This window comes from Pantherophis guttatus, chromosome 3, assembly GCF_059756535.1.
Source record: "Pantherophis guttatus breed Tessera chromosome 3, ASM5975653v1, whole genome shotgun sequence".
NCBI lineage: Eukaryota > Metazoa > Chordata > Lepidosauria > Squamata > Colubridae > Pantherophis > Pantherophis guttatus.
In genome coordinates this window covers 171,586,308-171,613,434 of record NC_142065.1, presented here as the reverse complement: position 1 = coordinate 171,613,434, position 27,127 = coordinate 171,586,308, and the positions used below count along the sequence as shown (strand labels likewise).

The 27,127-nt window shown below is 37.4% G+C and overlaps 1 long non-coding RNA gene across 1 annotated transcript; it reads right to left on the bottom strand.

Moving 5' to 3' along the window:
* Positions 1-296: 296 nt before the first annotated feature.
* Positions 297-27,084, bottom strand: LOC117672761 (uncharacterized). The gene is made up of 3 exons (XR_004593352.3): positions 26,730-27,084; positions 7,133-7,270; positions 297-486 (listed from the first exon to the last, which is right to left on the bottom strand). It is a non-coding gene; the product is annotated as an uncharacterized LOC117672761 (long non-coding RNA).
* Positions 27,085-27,127: the final 43 nt, after the last annotated feature.

Below are 27,127 nucleotides of genomic sequence, written 5' to 3'. Positions count from 1 at the left end.
AAAACTCCATTTGCAACTATTTCCTTACTTATATTAGCAAGAGAGGGGATCCAAGGACAGTTCTATTGTCATAATTTAGGATAAATTAGTCTATCGAATACCTAAAAACTTGATTTCCTTGAATTAATCTTAATAATAGTGTTTTTGATTGAGCGTGTGCAATCTGATCAGTGTTGAATTTTAGCATTCCTGTTTCTCAACCTGATCCTTTAGATTTTCCAATAGGGTACCCATCGCGGAATAATAATATTACTTTAGTTTTTGAATTATTGAGTTATGTTTTCAGAATTAGCAAGCATGTTTACTAATATTTAATGTCCAAGATATAAAAAGGCAGAGTGGTTTTAAACTGAGTTCAGTTCCTGGTAACTTTTGAATGGAGAATAGATATATTGCCATATCATGGAAGTGGTGTAGTGCTGTTTGTCTGACTGAGAAGTTTATAGTCCTGAAATTCTTAGGTTATCTCTCTTCCAAATGCAGATCCTATGAAAAATAATTGTCATTAGTTAGCTTATTTATTAGATAAAATGATTTCAAGGAAGTAGGTTCAAATACTGTGAGGGAATGGGACTGCCAATGTTATATTAAGATTAATTTTAATTTTAAAGAACTAATTTGTGCATGTGTATGTGTGTGTGTGTGTGGCTTTGAGTCAGTGTTAACTCCTGACAATTGCCTGGACAATTCCCTTGCAGTTTTCTTAGTAAGATTTCAGAAGTGCCTTGCTCCTTCCTAAGGCTGAGAAAGTGTGATTGCCCAAAGTCACACAATTAGCTTCGTGGATAGTGAAGACAAGAACTCAGGGTCTCCTGATTTCTAGCCTAGTGCTTTATACCTGAGCCAAACTGGGTCTCTTAAAGTTCTTTTTAAGAATATTAGTTCTCTTAAAGAATTAATGCTCTTTGTGAAACTATAGCTTGTCCATGGCATAGGAATTTAAAAGAAAAAATAAATGGTGTACTTTTACATTTAATGAGAGATCTAAATAAGGGCACATGAATGTAAGCTTTAACTTAAGCCCAATGTGGAATGAGCCTTTTTGAATCCTGTATTGATAAAGAAATGTCATCCAGAAATGGTTACAGATGCCACTTCAGCTTCCATAATTTATATGAGATAAGAACATATAAGAGGATTTATATTAGAATAAGAAAGCTTTTATAGCCTCCCACTTTCCCCTGGAGTTAGAAGGTTTTCTTTTTGTATTTCAAAAATATTGATGGCTTTTTTTGAAGTGCTGGTTGGAACTAAATTGATGAAACTAATTTTGCCCTTTTAAATCATAACAGAATCCATAATCCATTCTCCCTATTTTGAGCTGAACCTTTAATGGTCTGTTTGGGTGCTAAACATTTTTAGAAGCAATTTCAAAACTAGAAATTGTATCATTTAGAGTTGTGATGCATCTCAGCATGCTACCATGATTCACATCCTGCCTGTGGCCATCAGTAAAATAAGTCATTGGGTCTCAGTTCAGTTCTCTGAAGCTATCAGTTTACAGCATGGGAACTGTAACATAAAAAGACATCCTCTGCAGAGGAAATGGGGAGGACTAAGCAAGCATGAAGACCTGAATTATCTTTGCAAGGTATGGCTTAGCCAATTCAAGAAGAAGGTCACCTCTAATGGCAAAGTTACAATACCATTTTGCTTGCTAATCAGTCCATCAAATACTAAATAGAATGTTCCATTCCTTTTGTTTCATCTAGCATGAATAGGAACTATTTTACTGAAACAAAGTTTTAAAAGTCATTCTCAAAGTTTTCTATTCACAAATAAAGCTATTTTCTTCTCAAAATAACTTACCAAAATACCGCTTCACAGTTGGCTGTGAAGATTCACTTGCTTGAGTTAGGTTCTGTATTTATGAGCAATTGACTTTGCGATCTGAACTGCCTGAGTATCTTGAAATCCAAGGGTCATATGCAATCCCCAAACCACAGTAGTCAGAGGGTGGGAGTGTCAGAAAAATCAAGATGCTGCTAATGTCATAAATTATTAAGCATGTGATTCAATCCATAAACAGGGCTGTTTTAAAAAGTCATGAACTAAAGATTCCCCCTCCCAAAAAAGTTTTATTGATAAGAACTGTTACTTTATTTTATCATTATAAAAAACTGTATATTTAGAATATCCATGATTGCTTTTAGTTAATATTACCCAGTTTGTTTTTTTGGTATACAGGAGCCCATACAAGAAGCGCCACATGGTGGCACTCTGGTTGTGTTCCAATTAATGGCTACTTCCTTTCAAAGACACACATTCCTGATGGTAGAAGCAAAGCAAAGTCATTGTCTCTGTAGAGCATCTGGAGGGCTCTTTGGGAAATGCTTATGTTTGTTTTCTTGGCCTCCCATCGTGCACCTTCTCCTTCAGCCTTCCAGGAAGCTAAAGTCATTTAGTTTGGTTGCCAGCATTGGCAGCTGCTAGTGCTGAAAGAGAGCCACAGCAGCACTTTCAGCACTAGTGCTTTTCCAATGTTGAACAACAGGCAATGGTCTTAATGCAGCTCAGAGCCCCTCTGCCTGCATTTCTTTTATCTCTCAACAAAGCTAGTCCTCTACCATGGACAGAGGAAGGCCTTCTGTTGCCCTTCTGATATTTGCAGTAATTGTGATTACTTCCAGTGGACTCCCACTGCTACATTAGGAACAGTAATTAGCTAAAGGACTTTTAAAAGCTGATGATCACCAGAGAGCTAGAGATAGAATGATCTTGACCTAAAGCTGAGTGACATTTAACTTCCTCCTTTAAGGATGGCTAGACAGTACAGGAATACAGTGGCCTTGTTATATCTCCAATCCCAGTTGAAGAAAAAGTGAAAGACAAAAGCTTATTGCCCACCAGTGGAAGAAGAAAAATAGATATACATTTTCCTTTAATTTTTTTGGTGTTCATACTGGACTACTGGTGATGATGAAGAGGTAAACAGGAAGCCGTGTCTATAACATTTGGGGCCAGTTTCCCTAAAAATTTACAGTAAATAAATAATTTATGTAGCCCACTTTAAAATATACAATTCACTGCAAACTGCACAGAATATAATTTATAGTAAATATTTTCATCTGTCCAAAATGTCAAGATGAATATTAAAATCCTAGAGAAGCAATCTGTACTTTGAGGGAGAAATTATTATTAAAATTTTGAAGGAAGATGTGTGAATCCCATCAAGATTTAGACCCATTTGGGGAATGTCCTCCCTCCAACCCCAACAATAGATGTCTTTGGGCTTATTGCCATAAAGCAGCAATCTGTTATTATCAACCATGTTCTTCTTGAAGCTCAGTGGTAAGTAATATGGGGGAAATAAACAGCTGGGCCAGAATGAGAATTATAAAATCTGCTATTAATACTTTTTTTTAGGATGGATGAATTCTGAAGGAGTAGAGATATAATCATCTCTGCTCCTTCAGAATTCATACATCCTAGAGATGTAAGCATCTCTATTCAGTGGGTAACAGATTTTAGACAAAAATTTGAATAACAACTATGGCTGTATTTTCTTTTTGTCTTTGCTGTCTTTGTGGTCACCTGGATTTCTGCAGCCCAAATCTGATGGCCCTAGCAAAAACTGAGATTAAAAAACCCCCAACAACAATAGCAATGGCTCCCCCCCCATTTTAAAGTACTACATATTATGCAGTCTAACAAACATCAAGTTTTGACTATAACATTAACCTGAACATCATACAACTTACATCTGCTACATAACTTTTGCCTCTATAACTTTAAAGTGACTTTTCACTAATAGAGAAAACGGTTAGTGAAGCCTTACTAAGTTTACAATCTTGGATGTTTTACTTGGGGAAGAATCTCCATATTCATTTTGGAACTCCAAAGTGAAATTTCATGGAAATAATTTGGAAGAAATGCTACTTCCTCCAGAAATATTCCTGATAAGCAGCCTTCAAATGGATTTTAACTATTATCTTCCACTGATTCTTAGTGAAGGAACCAGTGTGTCTTTATCAGAAGTTTGGCACAGAGAAATGTGTTAAGCAAAGATTTCCCTACCTTTATACTTTAATTATTGGGAAAAAAATCCTTTACCTCTAATTTTGTAATTAGCTGCTATTGAACTGCTGAAGTGCAGCTAGACTCATAGTGCTGTAAATTTGGAATTTCAATATTAAGGAGATCCAGTGGTACTAATGGTAAAGGATACTGGGAATTGTACTCAATATTGAGAGACTCATGAGTTCCATATTAAAACATGTACAATTCTATATTACAAAATGTAGATGAGTTTACACTGGTTTCTACTAGAAGCTAACTTAAAACATTTCAGTGGTTGATTTAGCTTGGGCCATTTGTTTTTATTTGAACAACAAAAAGTATTGAGGTCAAGTATCTAGGTCTCCAATTGGGAAAATATTCTATTGTTCACTGAACAAAAATATCTGTACTATTTAAATAGAAAGAATTGATTTGCTTAAACTCAGAGTTTAGTGTTGCCTTGTATATGAGAACTCATATCACCATATTAATTTAATGAATTATGCAATTAATCACACTCAGAAATCTAGGATGGTCAGATTAAAAAAAGAACAGGATATTTGCAACTTCTAATAGTTTTGCAGAAGAGGGATTTTTAGAAGGTGTAATTTTCATTTACATTTATGTAATTTTCACATTGCCTTCTGAAATTCCCTCTTTTAACACACTATTAAAGGTACAGGAGTCCATGTTTATATCTTGCTACACAATACCTCTCCTGATTAATATGGAACATATTGCCAACTTTATCTCCAAATATATTTTTCTATTTTGACCTGGATATATGTTCCTTCTTTTTAAAGTGAGAAGTCTTCAATCTATCCATTTTTATTTCACTATAAACCTGCGATTCACCAAATATAATGTATTAAAAATTATATGTAAATTAAAGAATTCTTAGTTGGGGGTATGTTAAACAATTATGGGTAAAAATATAAGGTATTTAACTGGATCTTGATTAACATGATCTGTCTCCTAATACAGCTCCTTATCTGCTTTCCTCCAAAAAGCAACAATAGGCCAAATAGGTTGTAAAAAAAATGCTTTTAAAAGTAAAAAAAAAAAAAAGAAGGCTCTGATGATCAGGCAGCTCAGCTGGGATCGTCAGAACCTTTTTTTAACCTTTTAAAAACATTTTTTTAAAAGAAGCGGCAAGTGGGCAACCGGGTGATTGGGTAGGCATGGGGGGGGGCAGAGATTTTTGCTACCGGTTCTCCAAATCACCCACCGCGATCTGGTCTGAACTGGGAGCATTTCACCCCTGCAAAAGTCTAACAGTATTCTGCCAACAAAGAATTCAAGACCAATATTGTGTTCTAATTTTCAAAGGCCAGGAAAAGGGTCAGCTCTAAAAAAAGCTCTATGAGTTTGGGTTATAATAACTGTGCCCTATTTATTAGCATATTTGTGAATCTGGACTGTAAACAGCTGGCAACTACAGAACAAAAAGAAATTTTGTCTGCATATTCATATTATGGTATCTGAAAGTTCTAAAGAACTGGTAAGATTAATATGTTACGTGCTGTTTGTGTAACAATAAAAAAACTTTGAGACATTTGTGCTATTGCTATTGTATATAGTACATTACATGAAAGTTTAGTGCAACTAAACAAGAAGAACTAAAGACCATCTGGACATAGAGATTAACAAAGACTGCACTAAATGTGTATTTCAAATAAGAAAAAGGAAATGAAGTAAACAAAAAAAAGAGCAGCAAAATGAATCTGATTCTCTCTCTACTCCAAACAAACTTGCCTAAAGAAATTCTAGTGGAAAATTGAGGCACAAACAACAGAGCAGCTCAAGTACTAGGTATCATTTGCACATGTGATAAAGACTCTTCACTACCTATGTCATATCAGAGACTTGCCTTCCTTAATTTTCCCACATACTGTAGACACATACAAAAACTATGACAATATTTGAAACAGCAAAGCCAGAAAGTAAATTGAATCTTTAAATCACCTTCAGATCTCTCCAAAGAGATTTAAAGACACCCAATCCTATTTGACATCTTAAAATGCCTCAGAGATGCAGTTCAAAGATTTACTTAAAAGGGGTGATTTTTGATTGAATCTGCTTTGAATTAAATTGCCTCTTCCAGCCTTTGCAGTCCTAATACTTTACATATTACTCACTGTAGATTTCAATTTCAATTCCTTGAAAATGCAAAAGAAACTGACTCATGCATCACTTATTGCAATAGTCACTCCTAATATACTATTTTTATAGTAGAAAGTTGCAATTAGTATTGTCAGCTGAAACTAACAGCTAAGTAAATTGGCACTAGATTTTTGCAACATTTTAACTAATATTGCATACTTATAATAAAGAAAGCTAGTATAGCACAGATCATCTTTATATTATGTGGTGTCCTTGAGATGGTTTGGCCTATTACCTCCAAAATTTTCAGGCAATATGTTCAATCTTCATTTACTGTGAATTCTGGGAGTTTTTGTTTAATATGTCTGAAATGCGTCACATTGGGAAATGCTGATATAAAAATAGGATGCTTCCTCCAGATCAAGCAGACTAAAATGAAGTTTCATACCTGGATCAAGCTTATTAAACTTAAATATCTGTCCAGCCATAAATAGGATGAGTCTGAGAATTGGTGCTATCCGAATACCTCAAGAATTTCTTGGGAGCAGGGGGCAGTGTCATTATTTGGAGTTGTTGGAGAAAGGGGATTCATCCACATCAACAATAACAATATGTAATTAGCTTTCAAGAGCTCCAATCTAATTGGCCAGACACATAATAATGTCAACTGAAAGTATGTATATATATATGTGATCAATTGAATTTGTCAAAAATAATCTAAACAAAGTCACAAACAGCTCAGATGAGATGCTAGAATTTGAATTGAGATTAAGCTAATAAGCAAAGTTCCACATTTTGAAATTGTTATCTGGGTCATTTCCACATTTAAAAAATCTAAAGTAAAAGAAATCAGTTACATGGCGGGTGCTAAGGAAAATGTTGCATTGGCATCCACAGACACTTGCTATATGTCCATGATATTCATTACTGGGAATATCATGGTAGGAAGAAAATAGGATTTAAATAGTTATTTTCTGAATTTTAGTGGTTATGGTAGATTAGGAATGTGAAGACTTGAGTTCTGTCCTACCTTAGGCACAATAGCCAGCTAGATGATTTTGGGCCTGTCACTCTGTCTCAGCCAATGGCAAGCCACTTCTGAAAATGTTGTCTACAAAACTGCATGGACTTGCCTCTGTGATCACCAGGAGTTTCACCCTAACCCTAACTAAAACAAAAAAAGGAAAAATATTTTTGAAATGGCTGGTTTACTAGTTAGAATCTAAATGTATTTATTTATTTATTGCACATTTTTTAAAAAATTGCCCAACTTGAAAAGACTCCTGAAAGTTTCCGAAGAATAAAAGAAAAAGTTCCAATATATTGAATATACATGTCCCCATGCAGACAAGATGGTCCTAACTGCCTTACAGAACGCTAATAGGAAAGGAGCAAGATGTACCTATGGGGGGTGGGGGGTAAGATTGCCCTAAAGTTTAGATATCATTCCAGAGGAGGACCCATGTCGCCGGGAATAATTACAGGGATAGTATCGGAGCATTCCTTTCCTATATGTATATACAGATCCTGAATTACCCTGAAGCCAAACCCCTTTGGGCTTTATAGGTGCAAAGCCTATATGAATTAGACTTAGAAGCCTATTCGCAACCGGTGCAATGATTGGGGAATAGGTGCTATGCTGATCCAGTGCCTTTTGGATTCCAATTTGGATTCCACATTCCAATCATATCAACCATTGCTTCTGAATATTGACTTTCTTTGATCTTCCTGGAGAATAATGTGTATAATTAAATAGGAATTTCATTAATGGCCTGTTTAAAGAGGTGGCATGAAGAAAGATATATTCATGCTCTTTTTTAAAAAAAAATCCGTGAGTTGCCTGTATTTGCTGAATTACTGTTTGTTTTCAAGAGTTTTAAATAAAGTATCTAATGGTTAACATCCAATCTATCACCCAAATAATAACCACAATCTTGATTTTCAACTGATTTACTCTGGAAATCAATATCATTGAGTTAAATTCAAAATATATCAGTTTAAGAATCAAGACATTAGTGTCACATAACAGCCTCTAAATATGTGATCTCTTGTAATAAAATCCTTTCTGCCTTCTATTACTAATTACTAAAACACATCCTGGAGGAAAAAGGTCAATAGCCAATGTTAAACACTTATTAAATATTCGCAAACACCTTTTTAAACCATGGGAGAATTTCTGGAGAACTTAATTGTTAGCAATCATGCACCAGTGCTTGAGTTTTTGTGAAACTACACATTGCTCATTTAGCAAATATTCCAGTATCAGGCAAGAAATAATTGGAATTACAGTTAGTGCTTATGACTACAATTGGGACCGAAGAATTCAACATTAAGCAATTTTTAAGTGAGGCATCATGTGGCCAAACCCAATTTTACAACTAAGGAAGAAAGCCTCATATGGCCAGCAGCTGCCTCACACAAAGGACCAGGTGGGCATATTTGACTAGCAGCAAGAAAAGGAAGACAGCAAAGGTCAGCTAGTGTGGCAGATTCCACGGAGCACAGGGGGCCAAAAAGGTATAGCTGGGGTAGAGACAGGCAGGTGGGGGGAATTGAAGACCCTACTGGCAGGCTGCCAAGTGCCCAAATTTTGATCACATGACTTGACAGTGCTGCAATGGCCATAACTTTGGGTCTGGACATATGCGCCTTGTTCAACAGTTCAGCTGTGACTTCAAATAGCCTCTGATTGAATGGCCATAAGTTGAGTACCACTGGTACTTCATCCCATAGCGATAGATGGTCTTCTCCAGCAGTTTAGATGCTAAACAAGAGTGGGCAGAGCACCAAACTCTGTGGCACTTCACTTAGTAGGGACTGGATCTCTTAAACTTGATCAGCCCCTTAGAAAGAAAAGTAACCAAGCCAATACTGTGCCAATTGTTCCCAACCCTCAGAGTTGATCCAGAATGATACCATTGTCAATGGAACAGAAAGTCTACTGCAACATGTTCTATATGGACCTGCCCCTGAAGAATATTCAAAAACTTCAAATGGCTCAGAATGCAGCTCTGTGGCTAGTAAATGGTGCCAGATATACGGTGCCATTACTGTGTGAGCTGCATTGGTTACCGGTATATTTCTGGGTGCAATTCTGGGTGTTGGTTGGTAAAGGGAAACTGACTTGATAACAAAATCATAAAATATGTATGGTTTAAGGCAATAAGAAACAGACTGGAGCCTTCAATGTTCTGTGTTGATTCAGGACTGCTGTGTAGAAAAGCAAATGAAGAATGATGTGCTTTCTTTTTTTTTTTTAATTTTTAGAAGTGGTTGGGGAAATTATGGAAATTGCCTTCCAACAAATTTGGGAAATGCTAGATCAAAAAGATAATTTATAGAACAATAGCATATAAGCAGGGGAAAAAAGGTAATGTAGGGAATAGAAAATGTTTATTTTTCTTTTTACTGTAGTTATATTTACATAGTCCTATCTATATATTTCAGTAATGTTGTTTAGAAACTATTGTAATGACTTCATTTTCTATTCTTGAATAGTGTCATCTAAGATTTTCAAGTGCCCTCTGGTGGAAAACACTTCATCTCAGTATTTCACTTGCTATTACTTTTAAATATTATCATTTACATTTACTGTCAGGATGTTCGTTTAAATAGCTTTTATGTTACTTCATAAAGCACAGTGCCAATTATTACACCAATAAATATAAGCTAATAAATGTAAATGCAACTGACTGAACTGTTAAATTTCTGTTGTAAATACTGAGAGAAGAAATACCTTGTTTTTTGTAATTTTTACACATAAAACTGACATGCCAATAACTGTAGGTTCACTATGTTTGAGGAGTTAACTCTTTGTATTAATTGTGTATTTAGCCACATCGTGCCATTCAAGGTGCTTCCTTGTGGAAATGGTGAAGTTGCCTAGTTTGGACAGAGAAAAAGATGATAAATATTTTTTTTAAAGACTGGAAACCTATATGAATCATTTGCAGAAAGGAAAAAATCCTGAACTGATGATTTATGGATTTGGGGACTAAAAAGGGTCAAAGATGGAAGGGAAAGTGTAAGATAGCAATTACTCAATAGAAAGAAGGTCTGAAGTCGTAATTATATTTTTTCCTTTTTTTTTCTTTTACTCTTTTATACTTGTATTGAAAAGTAGTGAGTTGCCTGTCTGTGCTCAGTTCTTGGTACTCGTGTCAAGGTACAGAGCATTCTATTCAATTGTCTATTTTAGGACAAACTAAAAAAATATATTCAGTTGATCACTTTAGCATGGCTTCAAAACTACACAGTAATCAATTCTTCTTAAAACAAGCATAATGGCTAGATATACAGTATACATTGCACTGCCTCAGAGTAGCTATTTTGTTATGGCTTTCTATATTGTGTGAACCCAGCATTGCACTGGTTTATGGCGACCCAATTAGTTGTGGCTTGAAAGTAATAGACAAACAAATCATAGCTTAGTGTGATGTATGAACCAGGGGTGAAATCTACTTACCTTCCTTACCGGTGTTACCGAAAGCAACACAGCCAGCTGATAGTTCAAACTCCCCTTTATTGCTCCAATTTCCCCCCAAATACTCCCATGTTTATGGCAAGTCCCAGAGCAAAGTGCTCACACACAGCAGCCTCTGGCTGTGAGCAAAATGCTGTTAGCACAATGGCTTCAAAGCAAGAAGTCCAGAAGGCAAAGGAACAAAGTAATGAGTCCACGAAGCAAGGAACAAGACAATGAGTCCAGAGTGAGAAACCAAAACAATGAGTCCATGAAGCAAGGAACAAGGCAAGAAGTCCTGCAAACTCCAGACATCAGCAATGGCACACAAAACTCCACAAATTCAGCATTTGTTCCCGACTAACACCCCTCCCCACAGTGTCTCTTTAAGTCCCAGTCCCCAGGGGTGCCTTGTGAAGAGGGGTGGGGCACTCTCCACCCCTCTCTCAAGTCGTCAGGTCAGCCTGCGCTGTTCTCACCTCCTCTCCACTCTCTGTGCTTAGGGATCATGAGGGGGTGGTCCTTGCTCATCACCTGAGCTCCGTTGTTCCTTATCTCCACTGACTGCCCTCTCTTCCCCTCTCACTGGGTTGACCTGCCCTCATTTCTCCCTGCTGGCAAGCTGTGTCAAACCTGAGGAACCCGGGGCTGCCTCCTCAACCTTCATCGACCCCAGCTCCGGCTCATCTCCTCCACAGACTCAGGCTCCGACGGGACCATGACAAGATATGTATGCATACATAGCCACCATGGCTTCCATGGCTAACTGTAGACTGTCTAGCTTTTATAAGGCTACAAATATCAACATAGTGCATCACAGGAAGCAAAACAGGGGAAGTTTGCTTGGAACACTGGTTTGGAAGATCATTCTTTGATCTATTTAATGTTGAATGATGTACCTTTTATATTCTGTATAAATGAGTCCCATATTTCATTATGCTTGTCCATACAGAGTCTACATTTATAGGCAATCTGCTCAAAAGTGACAAGCGCAATAGGTCTTCACTGAGTAAAAGGGGACATACATTTACCTTTCCCATGCTGCAATATCAATCTTTTGATCACAGTGAAGGCATAGACAATCCATTTATGTTGTTCAGTTGTCAAATTACACGTACTAGGCATGTAATTCAAGAGAACATTAGCCTCTGAAAATACTAGCTTTTGACATACAGTCATATTTATGTAATCCACTAATTTCTTTCAAAATGTAGGAGGTATTTTAAAGAAACACTATCCTTAGTACATGTCCAACAAAATACTATTTTTGACAGTCCTTTTCTATACAAATAATTGAATCCAATAAATTCTAAATATTATTTTTGTTGCATAATTGTAGTTTGAGGTCCACTGACCCTCTTGCTATAAAAGTTAAGACACTTCCCTATTATCTAGGCAATATACAAACTAATTCTTTATTCTGTTGATTTCTTAGCATATGCATATCAAATGGATTTATTGATAACAAATATTTATACATCTAATTGTTGGTATTTTAGTTCTAAAAGATTTAACAAGTTGTTCTCAGAAACTGAATATGTTGCTGGTCCAAAGAAATTTACCTGCAAACATTGCCACTGGGTTTCAGCTGATAGATCCTATCTATTTCTTTGCACAGCATATGTTAAAAATTCATCATCATCCTCTATCAATTGGTCCAAAGTCATATTTCTATTTCCATCCAATTTTTTCATATCATCATCTTTTCCCCAATTTTTAAAATGGGAATTTTTGATTTTCCTCATAAATTTAGTATGGGAAAAAGGGTGAAATCTTTTTTTATTAGATATTACATTCCATAATTTTTAACTGATGTAATTGTTTCAAGACATACTGGAGTTTTAGTATACTTAGATCCTAATAGGGTAATTCTTGACTTATGACCACAACTGAGCCCAAAATTTCCACTGCCAAACAAAGCAGTTGTTAAGTGAATTTTGCCCCATTTGACAACCTTCCTTGCCACAGTTGTTAAGTGAATCACTGCAGTTATTAAGTTAGTAATGCAGTTGTTAAGTGAATCTGGCTTCCCCATTGACTTTGCTTTCAGAAGGTCACAAAAAGTGATCACATGATCCTGGGACATTGCAACCATAATAAATACATGCCAGTTGTCAAGCATCCAAATTTTGATTACGTGATCACAGAAATGTTGCAACCAGTGTTGGGTTTCAAATTTTTTTACTACCAGTTCTGTGTGTGAGACTTAGTGGGCGTGGCATGGCTTGGTGGGTGTGGCTTGGTGAGCATGGCAGGGGAAGGAAACTGTAAAATCTCCATTCCCACCCCACTGCAAGGGAAGGATACTGTAAAATCCCCATTTCCTCCAGATCAGCTGGGACTTGGGAGGCAGAGAATAGATGGGGGTGGGGCCAGTCAGAATTTTTACTGGTTCTCTGAACTACTCAAAATTTCTGCTACCGGTTCTCCAGAACTGGTCAGAACCTGCCGAAATCCATCTCTGGTTGCAACAGACATAAGTATGAAAAATGATCATAAGTCATTTTTTTCTGTGCCATTCTAACTATAAACAGTCACTAAATAAATGATTGTAAATTGTGGACTATATGTGGTGTGTATGTATGTGTGTGTGTATTCCAAAGTTGTCTAAACTGAAAAATTAACACTTGTTGTTGGCTTCCAGTATTTCATACTTGATGATAGATAAGCATAATGATACTGAAATGATGGGACCACAAAATAGAGTAGTAGAAAATGAAGAAGATAAAGTGCTCTTGGAGCTTAGAATTCAAACAGACAAATATCTTTCACACAACCCTTCATACTTAACAATTATTGATAAGAAAGATAAAGTCTGGATTGTGGACATTGCAATACCTAGAGGCAGCAGAACAGAAGAGAAAGAATTGGAGAAATTCACAAAATACAAACACCTGCAAATAGAAGTAGAACCACTGTGGTAAACAAAAGAAAGCAAAGATAATATTAACAATGATAGGCATTTTGGGTGCAATCTCAAAACACCTGGATCATCACTTGAACACCATTAGCACTGACAAATTCACCATCAGTCAAATACAAAAGGAAGCTTTACTTAGAACAGCTTATATCCTGTGATGATACCTTTGATGATACCTTTAATATAACTAACATCTGCCTATCTCAGGTCCTCCAGAAGGATTCAACAAGTGGTAGAAAATATAAGATTCAGTCTAAACATCTGGTTGACTGTGATCAGCCATAATAATGTATTACACTTCTTTGCTGTTCAGTGACTCAGGGTGTCACACAACAGCCCAAAAAAATTATAGTGAAATCAATAAAAAATAAAAATAAGGCCAGCTGGAGTGAAGCAAGGAGTCTGCATAAAAAGCCTGAATTAAAAGCCACATTTACCAACCAGTCTCCTGAACAACAGAAAAGATAGGGCTATCCAGATCTTAGGAGGACAGCTACAGAAAAGGTATACTTCAAGGGTCCCAAAATGTGGCATCTTTAATTCAGGGGTGGGGAACTATGGCCCTTTTTTGATCTGTGGACTTCAACTCCGGGAATTGTAGAGCCAGCATGGCTGGCTCAGAATTCTGGGAATTGAACTCCATAAGTCATAAAGAGGCCATAGTTCTCTCACCTCTGATTTAATTGAAAAGAACCCAGAACCCTGTAAGATTGAAGTGGTTGAGCAAATACCATGGGAGACAGTCCCTCAAGTAACAAGGCCCTCTGCCATCTAGGACTTTATAGGTAACAATCAGCAACTTGAATAGCAAGTAAATGTGGCTTTAAAATTGGAATAAGAAACATTTGTTACCAGGACTATATTGATGACACTACCTGACAGTCAAAAATGCATAGGATGTATGACAGTGTTGGGTTGCCCCCGGTTCAGATTGGTTCGCAAGAACCAATAGTAAAACCGGCGGGAGGCTCCACCCACTGACCCAGACATCATCATAGGTGATCTGCGTAGGCACGATGCGAACCTGTAGTAAAGGTAAGTAAAACCCACCCCTGATGTGTGAGCTATAGTAATGAAAATCAAGGAGCATTATAACATCATCATTTCTAGTACAGAGTTTGTTCCTTGTTTTTAACAGTAGCTTGCCCTGCCAGTATTGGTAGGGGAGTGGTTTTTTTCTTGATAAATTCCTTGATTAGGGTATTGTTTTCTGTTTGTTTGTCTAGTATTAATGCCTACGTATCTGGATGTTGGCTGCCGAGGAGGAGATATTCTGATCTTTGTGTTTTCTTCTTAGATTTTGTATTGTCTCTTTTAATGGTTTGTAAATATGATTTTATAATTTCTTGTGTATTAATGACTAATTTGTCTGAACACCAAACTTCCAGGAATTCCCTACATTTTTGCATTTAGCTTGGTCTAGGACAAGGCTGTCAAACTCCTAGCCCACGGGCCGGATGCATCACGTGCTGGACACGCCCATGCCTGGTTTAGCGAAGGGAAAAAATTATCCCAATACATCACATGACACCACTGTGATGATGTGAGTTTGACACCCCTGGTCTAGGATGTTCATGGTTTCCCTGTTGAAACTATGGTTGTGTTTTGAGATTAATGAGTTTTCATCATGTCTTCTGCTCTGATTGACTTACTCTTCTCCTTCCCCTTTCTATCTCTACACCTCATGTATAAACTTCAAATATTTCTGACAAATACGGGAGGTGTTACTTTGAATTCTCCTGTGCATCACAGCAGTGCACACACATTTAACTTATTTAAATTTATATGCTACTCTATTTTTAGAGATTCTAAGCAGTTTATAAAGCATATACAATAGGGTTAAAAACAAAACAAATAATCAGCTGGTGCATCACCATTAGGAGGTAGCATTACCTCACTGTAAACACCTTTCTGAAGAGCGAAGCTATTATAGCTCTTTTAAAATGTAATAGGATGGGTAGGATGTTTATTGAGAAAGCTTGACTAAGTGTCTCTATAGGGTTCATTCCTTGAGCAATGGGATCTTCAGCAAGGTCTTCTATTTTGCCATATAGGCAGATTCAACTTGAAGATGGATTTGGAGATACCTAGGCTCTAAGCCATATAGAATTTTAAAGATGACTGAACCACCTGTTGGGTCATCATTTCAGAGATACTTCCTTACTTAGAATCGTCAGTGTTTTCAACAATGGCAGAACTTTTAATGTACTGGAAAAGCTCTTCAAAATTCAGGGAGATATTCAGAAATGTATCCGCCTTGAAAGTAGCCCATGTTGAACTGTAAACTACAGCTTACATCAAACATTAGAAGTTGTTCAGAGGAAATGTTTTATGACACTTTGTATTATGTCAGAAAATGTTTTATGATAATTTTAATGTCATGAAATGTTTTATAAAATTTACCACATTTCATTTCTATAGAAGTCATGGGTCCTGGATTTTGAACACATTTTGTACATCAGCCCATTTGGTTAACAAATTGTTGCCTTATAATGCACCATTTTGCCCAGTTTACATGTATGAAATTTTTATTAGTAGTAAATGACCAGTAGTAGTTATAGATGACCAGTGCTTGAATTGCACCTGGAAACCAACTGCAATCAGTATAGCTCCTAATACAAGCAATAAGATGAGTGAATAGATACAACAACAACAACAACAACAACAACAGTTTAACAGCTCTTAGGTCCTTGGTTAGGACTTGGACTGGACTTTTTACCAGTCCCAGGCTATCAATCGAATTGAAGATTAAATCTTAAGTAATAGTAATAACAACAATAATGTTGCAAGTACACCAGATGGTTGAAGAAGGAAAAGGACATTAGAAGACTACCTCAAGGATAGTGAGAAAGATGACTGAAGCTAGTATAACAGGAAGCCCTACTGAGTACTAGATGGACCAAACTGGCCTACAAGAAATTACAGATGAAGAACAAAAAGACAGACTGAGTACAAACAATGGCACGACAAAGCAGCAACAATGATGCATAGGAAGATCTGCAAGAAATACCATTTGCCTGCAAGCAAGAACTGGTGGGACCATAAAATAGAGAAAGTTATACAAAATGAAGAAGCTAAAGTGGTCTGGGACTTTAGAATTAAGACAGACAAGCACCTGCCACATAACACCAGACTTAATAATTGTCAATAAGAAAGATTCTAACAGCGCCCAGATGCAAGATCAAGTTTTCTTCTGCATCTTCTGCCCAGTGTGAGGTAGAAATATATAACTGGTTATCATCTGCATATTGATGATGCCTCACCTCATGCTGGCAGATGGCCTATCCCAGTGACTTCGTGTAAATATTAAACAGCAAGGGGGAGAAGGACTATCCCAGTCTCCAATTCTTTTGCAAGTTCATGTCCTCCCCCCATTTCATTCAATATTTCATAGCTGGCAGCAGGGGGAGGGGAATATATTAAGCAAAGTAGCTTGGTATTCAAGTAATTTTGCATAAAATCTTCTATGTTTATGTTTGAAGGTCTGAGATAGGGAGTGGATGAATTATTTTAATAGGAATAAAAATTAACTAAAACATTAGAAATATTAAAATACATTTCTATACTTTATTGATCAGTTTATTATTGATCAGTTTATTAATAAGCTGATCAATCCAAAACCAGATTATATTCATATATGAACTATCATTATCTCCCATCCAGCTATGAAATAATCAGTACAAATCAGTGGTGGGTTTCAAAATTTTTTACTACCGGTTCTGTGGGTGTGGCTTGGTGGGCGTGGCAGGGGAAGAATACTGTAAAATCTCCATTCCCTCCTGATCAGCTGGGACTTGGGAGGCAGAGAATAGATGGGGGCAGGGGCAGCCAGAATTTTTACTACCGGTTCTCCGAACTACTCAAAATTTCTGCTACCGGTTCTCCAGAACTGGCCAGAACCTGCTGAAACCCACCTCTGGTACAAATGTCTTATCTTTTCTTAAGATAGTATGATCAGTACTGAAAAGTAAAACTATAGAAAATGTTGAAATGGTGCTTTACTTCAAGAAAGAATACATGATCCCTTTCAAAAATTTCCACAAAATTATACAATTGCAGCAAACTGGGTAAGGTGCTCCATTTTATGCCAGTCCAAGAAGTCCTATCTACTGTGTTCCCCTGAAAATAAGACCCTGTCTTATATTTTTTGAACCCTAAAATAAGCGCTTGGCCTTATTGCCATGCACTCAAAAGTCCAATTGGGCTTTTTAATCAGGGGATGTCTTTTTGGGGGGGAAACAGGGTAGTAGTTCTAACAAACTCTCCCCTTGTATACAGGCAGTCTCCAGGTTAAGAAAGTTTGAGAACAAATTCTGCTCCTAACTGCCTTTTTGAATTTGAATATAAGTCAGAACTTATACATACAAATGGACTTCCCATTATTAAAAATGGCATATGGTGTTGTCCTGCTTGAGCCAGTGAAGTGCTGAAGCTGCACGACGCTTTCAGGAACCACTGAAAACTGCTGAAAACAGACCATATTCAGCGGTTAGTATTGAACTGAAATCTGTGTTTCAATATTCAAAAGTGTCCCTCTATCTCTGAAGATTTTGAAACTTTGACCTATCATTGCTTTGGTTCAGGGGTGAAATGCTACCAGTTTGCTCTGGTTCAGGTGAACCAGTAGTGATAAAAACTACTGGTTTGGGTGAACCGGTAGTAAAAAAATGCTTTAAAAAGGTAAAAAAAGGTTCCGATGATCACAGCTGTGCCGCGTGATCATCAGAACCTTTTAAAAAACTTTTTAAAAGCATTTTTTACTACCTATTCGCCGGAACCAGTAGTAAAAAAATGCTTTAAAAAAGAAAAAAAAAGGTTCCGAGGATCAGGCAGCACAGCTGATTGTCAATCAGCTGTGCCGCCTGATTGTCGGAACCTTGTTTTCCTCTTTTTAAAAGCATCTTTTTACTACCGGTTCTGGCAAATAGGTAGTAAAAAATGCTTTAAAAAAGGTTCTGACAATCACAGCTCTGCTGCGCGATTGTCGAAACCTTTTTTTTACTTTTTTAAAGCATTTTTTTACTACTGGTTCTGGTGAATAGGTAGTAAAAAAATGCTTTAAAAAGTTTTTAAAAAGGTTCTGATGATTGCGCGACACAGCTGTGATCGTCAGAACTTTTTTTTTACTTTTTTAAAGCATTTTTTACTACCTTTTCGCCTGAACAGATAATAAAAAAAATGCTTTAAAAAAAGTAAAAAAAATAGTTAGCCACGCCCACCCAGTCACATGACCCCCACCAAGTCACGCCCACCAAGCCATGCCCATAGAACCGATAGCAACAAATTTTACATTTCACCACTGCTATGGTTGTATTTGATCAGTCCCTCTGATCAGTCTAAGAACAGACACTGCATAAGCATTGAAACATATCTGGGGCTGGATGAAAAAGGGATCAGAATTGCATGTAATCAATGTATTTCTTCAGTAGCTCCTGATAAATATCCCAAAGAAAGATACAGGACAATAGATAGATTATAAATGCAGCAGAACGAATAGTAACTGGCACTTCTCATTATGTCCTTATGTCATCACTGCTATACAAGCTACATTGGCTGCCATTCAGCTTCTGGATACAATTCTCATCATCATCTAAAAGATTCTTCAAGGCATAGGGCCAGCAGTGGGTTTCACATATTCTTGCTTCACTCATTCGCTTGCACCTTCCGCAAATGCATCCGGACTTCTGCATATGCACTTTGCTCATGTGTGCTCCTTCCGCGCATGCGCCCAACATCGAAAATGTAGCGAAATAGGACAGCATTATGTCCGGGCAGGTGGGCGGGGCAGGCACACCTGCAGTCGCCGCTACCAGTTTGCCTGAATCGGCCTGAACTGGCTGAATACCACCTCTGCATAGGGCCCAATTATGGGTTGGAACACCTATCTCCTTATCATTTCTGCCAACCCAGTATGTTTGGACAGAGTAGGTGTGCTCCAAATCCCTTCAATTAAAAATTGTGATCTTATTACACCAAGGAAGCATGCTTTCATTGTTACTGCCAATATCCTCTGGAACAGCATTTCCCCAGAGGTATGTATCAGAGGTGGTATTCAGCAGGTTCTGACCAGTTCTGGAGAACCAGTAGCGGAAATCTTGAGTAGTTTGGAGAACCAGTAAATACCACCTCTGACTGGCCCCACTCCCATCTATTCTCTGCCTCCCAAGTCCCAGCTGATCGGGAGGAAATGGGGATTTTGCAGTATCCTTCCCCTGGACTGGGAAGGGAATGGAGGTTTTACAGTATCCTTTCCCTGGAGTGGGGTGGGAATGGAGATTTTACAGTATTCTTCCCCTGCCACACCCACCAAGCCACGCCCACCAAGCAATGCCACGCCCACCAAGCCACGGCCACAGAACCAATAGCAAAAATTTTTGAATCCTACCACTGGTATGTATGCCCATTCTTCTGGGGTTCTGAGAACTCTTAAGACCTGGGTCTGTTCCCAAGCCTGGCATTTGTGTGTTTGTAGAGCCTCTATCATGGTTCTTTTTTAGTTATGATTGTATTTTACTACAGGCTATTGTACTTTTCTGTCATAATTTCAATTGTTTTGATTATATATTTTAATGTTTTATGCCCAGAAACTTTTGGAGTTGGGAGCCAATCACTAGAATGTTATTTCTCTCTCTCTTTTTTACCTGAAATGAGCCTGGCACCTATAATAATAATAATAATAAAGATGGTGGTAAGTATGACAGCCTACCAAGTGCCTTCTCCAGGGAGCAGGTATTTGAAATTTGAAACATAGATGTGGTTACATTTAAGGTCATGATTTTTTTTTTTAAAAAAAGAACCTGACAGATTTGATTCTGATTATAACTTGCCCTTTAAAAAGGAACCAGTGATAATTCTGGCAAGCAAGAACCCATTGCTTTTCAGTAACTTTTATCAACCAGATAGGAAAAAGATCTATTGCAGAAATAGCCATGTTCATCTTCAATATGATTCAGTATAGGCTGTTGTTTTAATTATCTTCATGCCACAAGGAAGCAATGTTTATAGCAGCCCTGTAAAGGGCCAATGGAGTGCATCTAAATCTACAGCAGTAGTGGGACCACTTCCTTCTAGTCATGCTTGTCTTAAAGATAAGGAAGATAATATATAATTTAATTGAATGCAGCCATGACATTATTTTTTACTTTTTCCAAATAGGATATCTCTTCCAAATTTCATATCAATGAAATTAGGTTTTTTAGAATCTGAAACATATGCTTCCATGATTTCCCTAGTTAAAGACAACTCTTGGAAGACAATGGCATTAAAGCATTAAATCAGAATAAAACCAATTGATTAAAAAGTTTGTTCTTAAGCTAAATTTAAATTTAAAAAGTTGAGCTGCTGCTCAAAGTCTAATTAAGAAAATAAAATCATGATTAGTTATCCTGTTTTTTATTCCTAAAAAAATACACACACAAATCTATACATAGATTTAAATAGTTAATTCTAAAAAGTGCAGTTAAAATAGAAAAAAATAAAAAGATCCTTAAAAATTCAGGAAGATATCTTATTTTAAAATTATTGAATAGATTTTTGAAAACATAATTTAAACAAATTATTAACCCAGAAAAGCAAATGCAATGGCAAATTCAACAACACAGAGAACACAATAAAGTACATATATTTGCCACTTTTTAACAATATGGGATGTCTTATGAGATCTTACAAAATATTACAAATTGTTAAAAGAAAAAGTGGCAAAACAAAACCAATGCGATTTTTATTCATTTTCCTGGTTAAATGTCACTACAAATTTGTTTCTTAAGAAAAAAGCTCTGTTACAGACAGCTTGAAACTGTGGATTTAACTCTGAAAATATTCTGAAGGCAACTATCTAATTTCTAACTTTTGTATGTAATAGTAGTTCCAAAAAAACAATAAAAGGAAGTGTAAGCATAAATGCAACATGAACAAAATAATGGAAACACTGTTTGAACTAAGCTTTGTAAATTGTAATTTACATCAAGTCAGTGTTGACTCCTAGCAACCATTTAGATATTTTCCATGAAACTTTGTATATTATGCTATTACTTTTCATGTTTGAAATATTTCATATTTCAGGATCAAGTAATTGTCTAGTACCAGTACATTAGCTTATTACTAGAGTTCCAATGTGCTGCCAGAGGTACTGCCAACATCTCCCTTCCTATCTTTTTATATTGTTTAATTAATAATGGAAAACTGGTATAAAGCAGTGCTCAAATCACCATAGTTGTTTCCATTCTTTGTTTCCAAGAATGGCTTTGAATCCCAAATGAGTCTTTTTATGCTTTCTTAGAAAGTGAAAATTATGGATGCTTGGCAATACGTTCAACCAGAAACAAGACAAAAGTAAGTGGGTATAATAAGAAACATTATGTGGAAATGAAGGAGACAAGAGGAGGAGACAAGTAACGTTCTATTAGACTAGTGCTTCATTATGTTCCCCATGAGTGTTATTTTGTGTGGGCATACATTCTCAAAATGCCAAATGTGTCCACCAGCCTAAATAGGTTGGGGGGTCATGTTTTTTTTTTTAATTTTCCTTTCTCTCTTCTTATTCCACCTTCTATTTTGTGTTTCTGATTATGTATCATCAAGTTGACTCTCAGTGAGCATATATTTTCCATGGTAACCTGTCCCTAACCTGATCTCCAGATCTTCCAATAATGCAATCACACTAGAACTGAATCTATCCATATTTTTTTTTAAAAAAATGCTTTATATGCTGCCCTTCTCCGGAGACTCAGGGCGACTTACAATGCGCTAAGCAATAGCCTTCATTCTTTTGTATATTTATACAAAGTCAGCTTATTGCCCCCACAACTGGGTCCTCAATTTACCTACCTTAGAAAGGATGGAAGGCTGAGTCAACCTTGAGCCTTGGCAAGATTCGAACCTGCAGTAACTCCAGGGAGTTAGGTGTCTAAAGTCTGATAATTTAAGACTGACAATTTGTGCCTTGAGTAAGAACTCTTGGTTGGTTTGTCTGATGATTTTCTAATTAATATGTTGAATTGTATTATAATAGAATTAGATTATAACATATAATTTTAGTAATCTTATTCATTTGAATTTACCCAGGTCTTAATTCTTCTCTAGAATCCAAGCTTAGAATCACAGAGCTGGAAGAGATCATTTATGCCATAGGTCCATTTCCTGCTCAGTGCAGGAATCCAGATGAAAGCATTTGAGGTGGTCCAGATAGCGCTGAATGAAGAGGAACTACCTACTTCTATGGTTAATTAGATGCACGGTCAAACAGCTCTTATTATAAATAGGGAAGTTTTTTCTAAAATTCAGTCTGTCTTTCTGTAACATAATCCACTGTTTTAGATCTATATTTTGAAACAATGGAGAATGGTCTTAACCTCCTTCTGTGTGAAATCCTCTTAGATAGTTGTTGAGTGCCATCATGACCACTCTCAGTCTTCTTACTGGACTAACAGGTAACATCTAAAAAAAGACTTTTGCTGTTGTGCTACCCTGGTTATGGAATACAATGTAATCTTTAAATGGACCATTTGAGGAAAAGGCGTCTGTTACTCTTAAATGTCTATCAAATTTGAAAATGAGCCATTCTATGAATTATGTCCTTTGGGTAATGAGATCATTACAAAAGTAATGCATATGCATCAAACGATATAATTTGCATATGCAAATAACATATTTTGTGCCATTTGTATAGTGTCACTATCTAGTAATATACTATATATTACTAGATAGAAATATTACAATAACATTAAAATAAATTTAACTATTTGATCCAGACTATCTTAGATGCAGTGGATTAGTGCATTCTTTCAGGAGGATCTCTGGGTGCAGATTTGGTCAACTATATTCAAACTCTAATAAATTGGGATCCATTAAAAGTTTCACTCTACGCTCCTGAAGGAAAACAAAAACTCTTGTGCCATGGATTTAGTTTGGCATAAAATGAAACAAACTCCAGTCCCTTAAAACAGCTAGCCTCCTGGGGAGTTTTCCATGGAAACTCGACCCATTAAGCATGAGGATATCATTTTGGGATATTATATATTATTTTGTGTTGCCTTTTTATGTTGAATGAATGCTTTTAATGACGACTTTATAGTATGTTATCTGTTGGAATCATTCTCAAAATTATATATTTAATTTATATATAAATAATTACAAGCATATAGCAAGCATGATTATATATATATATATATATATATATATATATATATATATATATATATATGTAGGTCTTTGGTTATTCGGGTCTTCTCCCACGTAAAATTGGAAGTGTCTTGGCGACGTTTCGACGAAGTCTCATTCGTCATCTTCAGGCTGGTGTTCTCGGCTTCGTGCTTCCAGGAGCAATTTGTTTTATATATATATAGAGTCTGCTAAGGACCACATCTTACTTAAAAATATCCCTGAGTGTAAGGCATATATCTGAATAATAACCAAGATACTGAGATGTGTCACCAAGCCAACCACAAGTGTCTTATATACTCTCTGTTTTGTGAAATATAAAAAGGAGGCACCCCATCTCCATGAACTTTGAATGTTGTCATCCCTGGGGAAAGTTACTATGCATCTCCAAGGCAATTCCTTCACTGCCTTTTTGGATGGATTCCAGGCAAACCAAAGGAAGGTGGTTTTGTATACCTTTTCACTTTCTCTGTAGCTGTCTTAATATTCATTAACATCTTTTTTAGCATTTGGCATCTGCTTGGAGCCTATTGTCTTTGAATACTAAGAGCCTATTAGCTATGGCTGGTCACCAATGCCGTCAAATCAGCTAATAAAGATAAACTTGATCAGTTGTACCAACTAGTCACTATAGAGGTTTGTTATCTGGAGCTAAACCAAAAATAAAATAGCTGCAGGTAGATTTTAACTTCATCATTCCTAAAAGCTTTGAATCTCAGTTAGAAATAGCCTGATGTATACTAAATGTATATGTCCCTGTCCTAATATTCCTTTTTACTTACTCTTTTCATGTATTCAAATTATGTTTATACTTTTATCTGTTATCTTATATATGCTTGACAAATAAACTTATGATTATGATTATGATTAAATAACTACTTGAGAGTGTTATATGAGTGTTATATGAGCCATGGTGGCGCAGTGGTTAGAGTGCAGTATTGTGATCACTGGCTGCCAGCAGTTTGGCAGATCAAATCTCACCAGGCTCAAGGTTGACTCAGCCTTCCATCCTTCCAAGGTCGGTAAAATGAGGACCCAGGTTGTTGGGGGCCATATGCTGACTCTGTAAACCACTTAGAGAGGGCTGTAAAGCACTATGAAGCGGTATATAAGTCTAAGTGCTATTGCTATATAAACAATATCTTTAAATACACTGTACAATAAAGCCTTGGGATAATGATCAATTTGAACCAATGACAAATCTTTAAGTTATTGTTGCCTACATATTTGTCATCTGTAACTGATGATAGATATGTCATTCTTTATTTGATCTCTCTGTACTATCCTATTATTTTTTCGCATAAGCATACATAGAGTTGCCCCATCCTTTCCCCTTTCATGAACATTACTTTGTGACTTCTTAGCCTTGGGGGTCCTAAAAACACTAATAAATCCATTATGATGTAAGCATGAGAGGATCAAAAGTTTATGCTATGATACATTGATTAATTCTTAACATGCCACAAAAGGCATATTAAGGATTAGGACAGCTCCCTTTTAAGAAACAATTCAAACTAATGGATTTTTTTTAAAACTTCCAAAACACTGAATTGGGCTACCCAAATAGAAACTTCTCCATAGTGCAAGAACTGTGTCTCTAAGCAGCTGATTGACTGAATTTTCTTGGAATGTCTCCTTACTTACCAGGGGACATTTAAGAATCTTTCATGAAATGCAAAAGGGGGTTCCTTTCTCCACAGCAGTGAGGATATTTTCTTCAGCCATTGGCAACAATAACTGGGATTCATTAAGTAACTTACTTGAATTTTGAAACTTGCTTTCGTGGTATGGAGACAATAACTTGGTCCTTAACACCAATAAGACCAAGGAGCTTATAGTGGACTATAGAAGGAATAGATCAGTCATTCAGCCCTTGCTTATCAATGGAGACCAAGTGGAGTAAGTGGCCAGTTATAAGTTTCTGAGTGTTAGCATAAAAGAGGACCTGATCTGGGCACTCACATTGCAGCACTGGTCAAAAGGGCCCAGCAGAGATTATACTACCTTCTCAGGAAACAACAACTCAATGAAAAACTGCTGGTGACCTTCTACCGCTGCACCATAGAGAGTATTTTAACTTACTGCACCTGTGTATGATTTGCCAATTGCACAGTGGCAAATAGGACAGTGCTCCAGAGGGTTAACATCATGGCCCAGAGGATCATTGGTTGCCCTCTCCCCTCTTTGGAAGTGCTTTATAGCTCCCGCTGTCTTAAGAAAGTTCAAAACATTCTTAAACATCCATCTCATCCTGGGCACCCTTTTTTTGAACTATTACCATCTGGCAGACGGTACAGGATAATAAAAACAGGCTGAAAAACAGCTTCTATCCCAGGGCAATAACCATATTGAATTCTACTGTATAGTGCAATATTAATGCAATAGCAGGGGTTTTCAATTCAGTTGTATAGAATGTGAAGGATGTGTGTTTGTGTGTGTGTGGTTTTTTTATAGTTATAATGTACACTGAAGATGGCATTTAATTTTGTTGTACTGAGGTGCAATGACAATAAAGTAAACTAAACTAAAGAATGAAAAGGAACTCAAGATCCATTAGAAGAGAAAGCCTCCTGCCCTGTTTTTGCAAAGGCCGGCCTTACTGGCTCTGGCGAGGATGTGCTGAGTGAGAAGCAGCAACCCGCCATGCCAGTGAACTGGAGAAAGAATCTTTTGGAAAGGCATCATCTGGTCCCCGCTAAGTAAACGCTATTATCCTCATTCCCACCACCACCCAACAAATTATGCGGGATGTGTGGGAAGGGAGCAGCACCACAGGGTGGTAGTTGTGGCTGCCTGGAACCCTGAAAGTTTAAGGACCCTCTTGGGACTCTTAGTTCCCTGGGCTGGGAGAGGGTGGAACTACTTCCCTCCCTCCCTGGCTTGTGCTGCCTCCTGCAGCTGGCCCTCTCGCTCAAGTGTTGCTCCAATAAGCAATAATTAGGTCCTAAGCTAATAATGTGTCAGCTGATCTTATGGGAGGGAAGATGGGGAGGAGAGAGAGAAAGAGAGAGAGCGGGAGGGAGGGCTAGACCAGAACAAGTCTCCATGGAAACGCTCCCCTCACACGCCCCTCCCCCTTCCCCCCACCTGGCTGTGGCGGAGAGGATGTGGAGATGCCTCGTCCTCCTCCTTCTTCCTCCCCAGCGCCACCTTGCCGTCCGCAGCTCAGACTAGCCTCGCCTTCGCGGCGCTCTCTAACCTGCAGCCGCCCGCCTGCAGCATGCGCATTGCCCAGCATCCCTAAATGGGACAATTCTGTCCGTCACGTTGCCGCTCAGCCGTCTCCACAGAAACTTTTGTCCGGCTGACCAATCAGAGGAGAGCGGGCGACGAGCGGGGAGGGGGCCAGAGAGCGAGACGGGGGTTTAGCAAGGAGCTTTTTTTGCTCGCGCTCAGCTTGCGTTGCCGGCTGTCAGTCCCGGTTCTTGCGCCGCGAGACCTACCAGTAGAGCCACTGAACGAAGAGAGCGGCTGGCGGGGAGGAA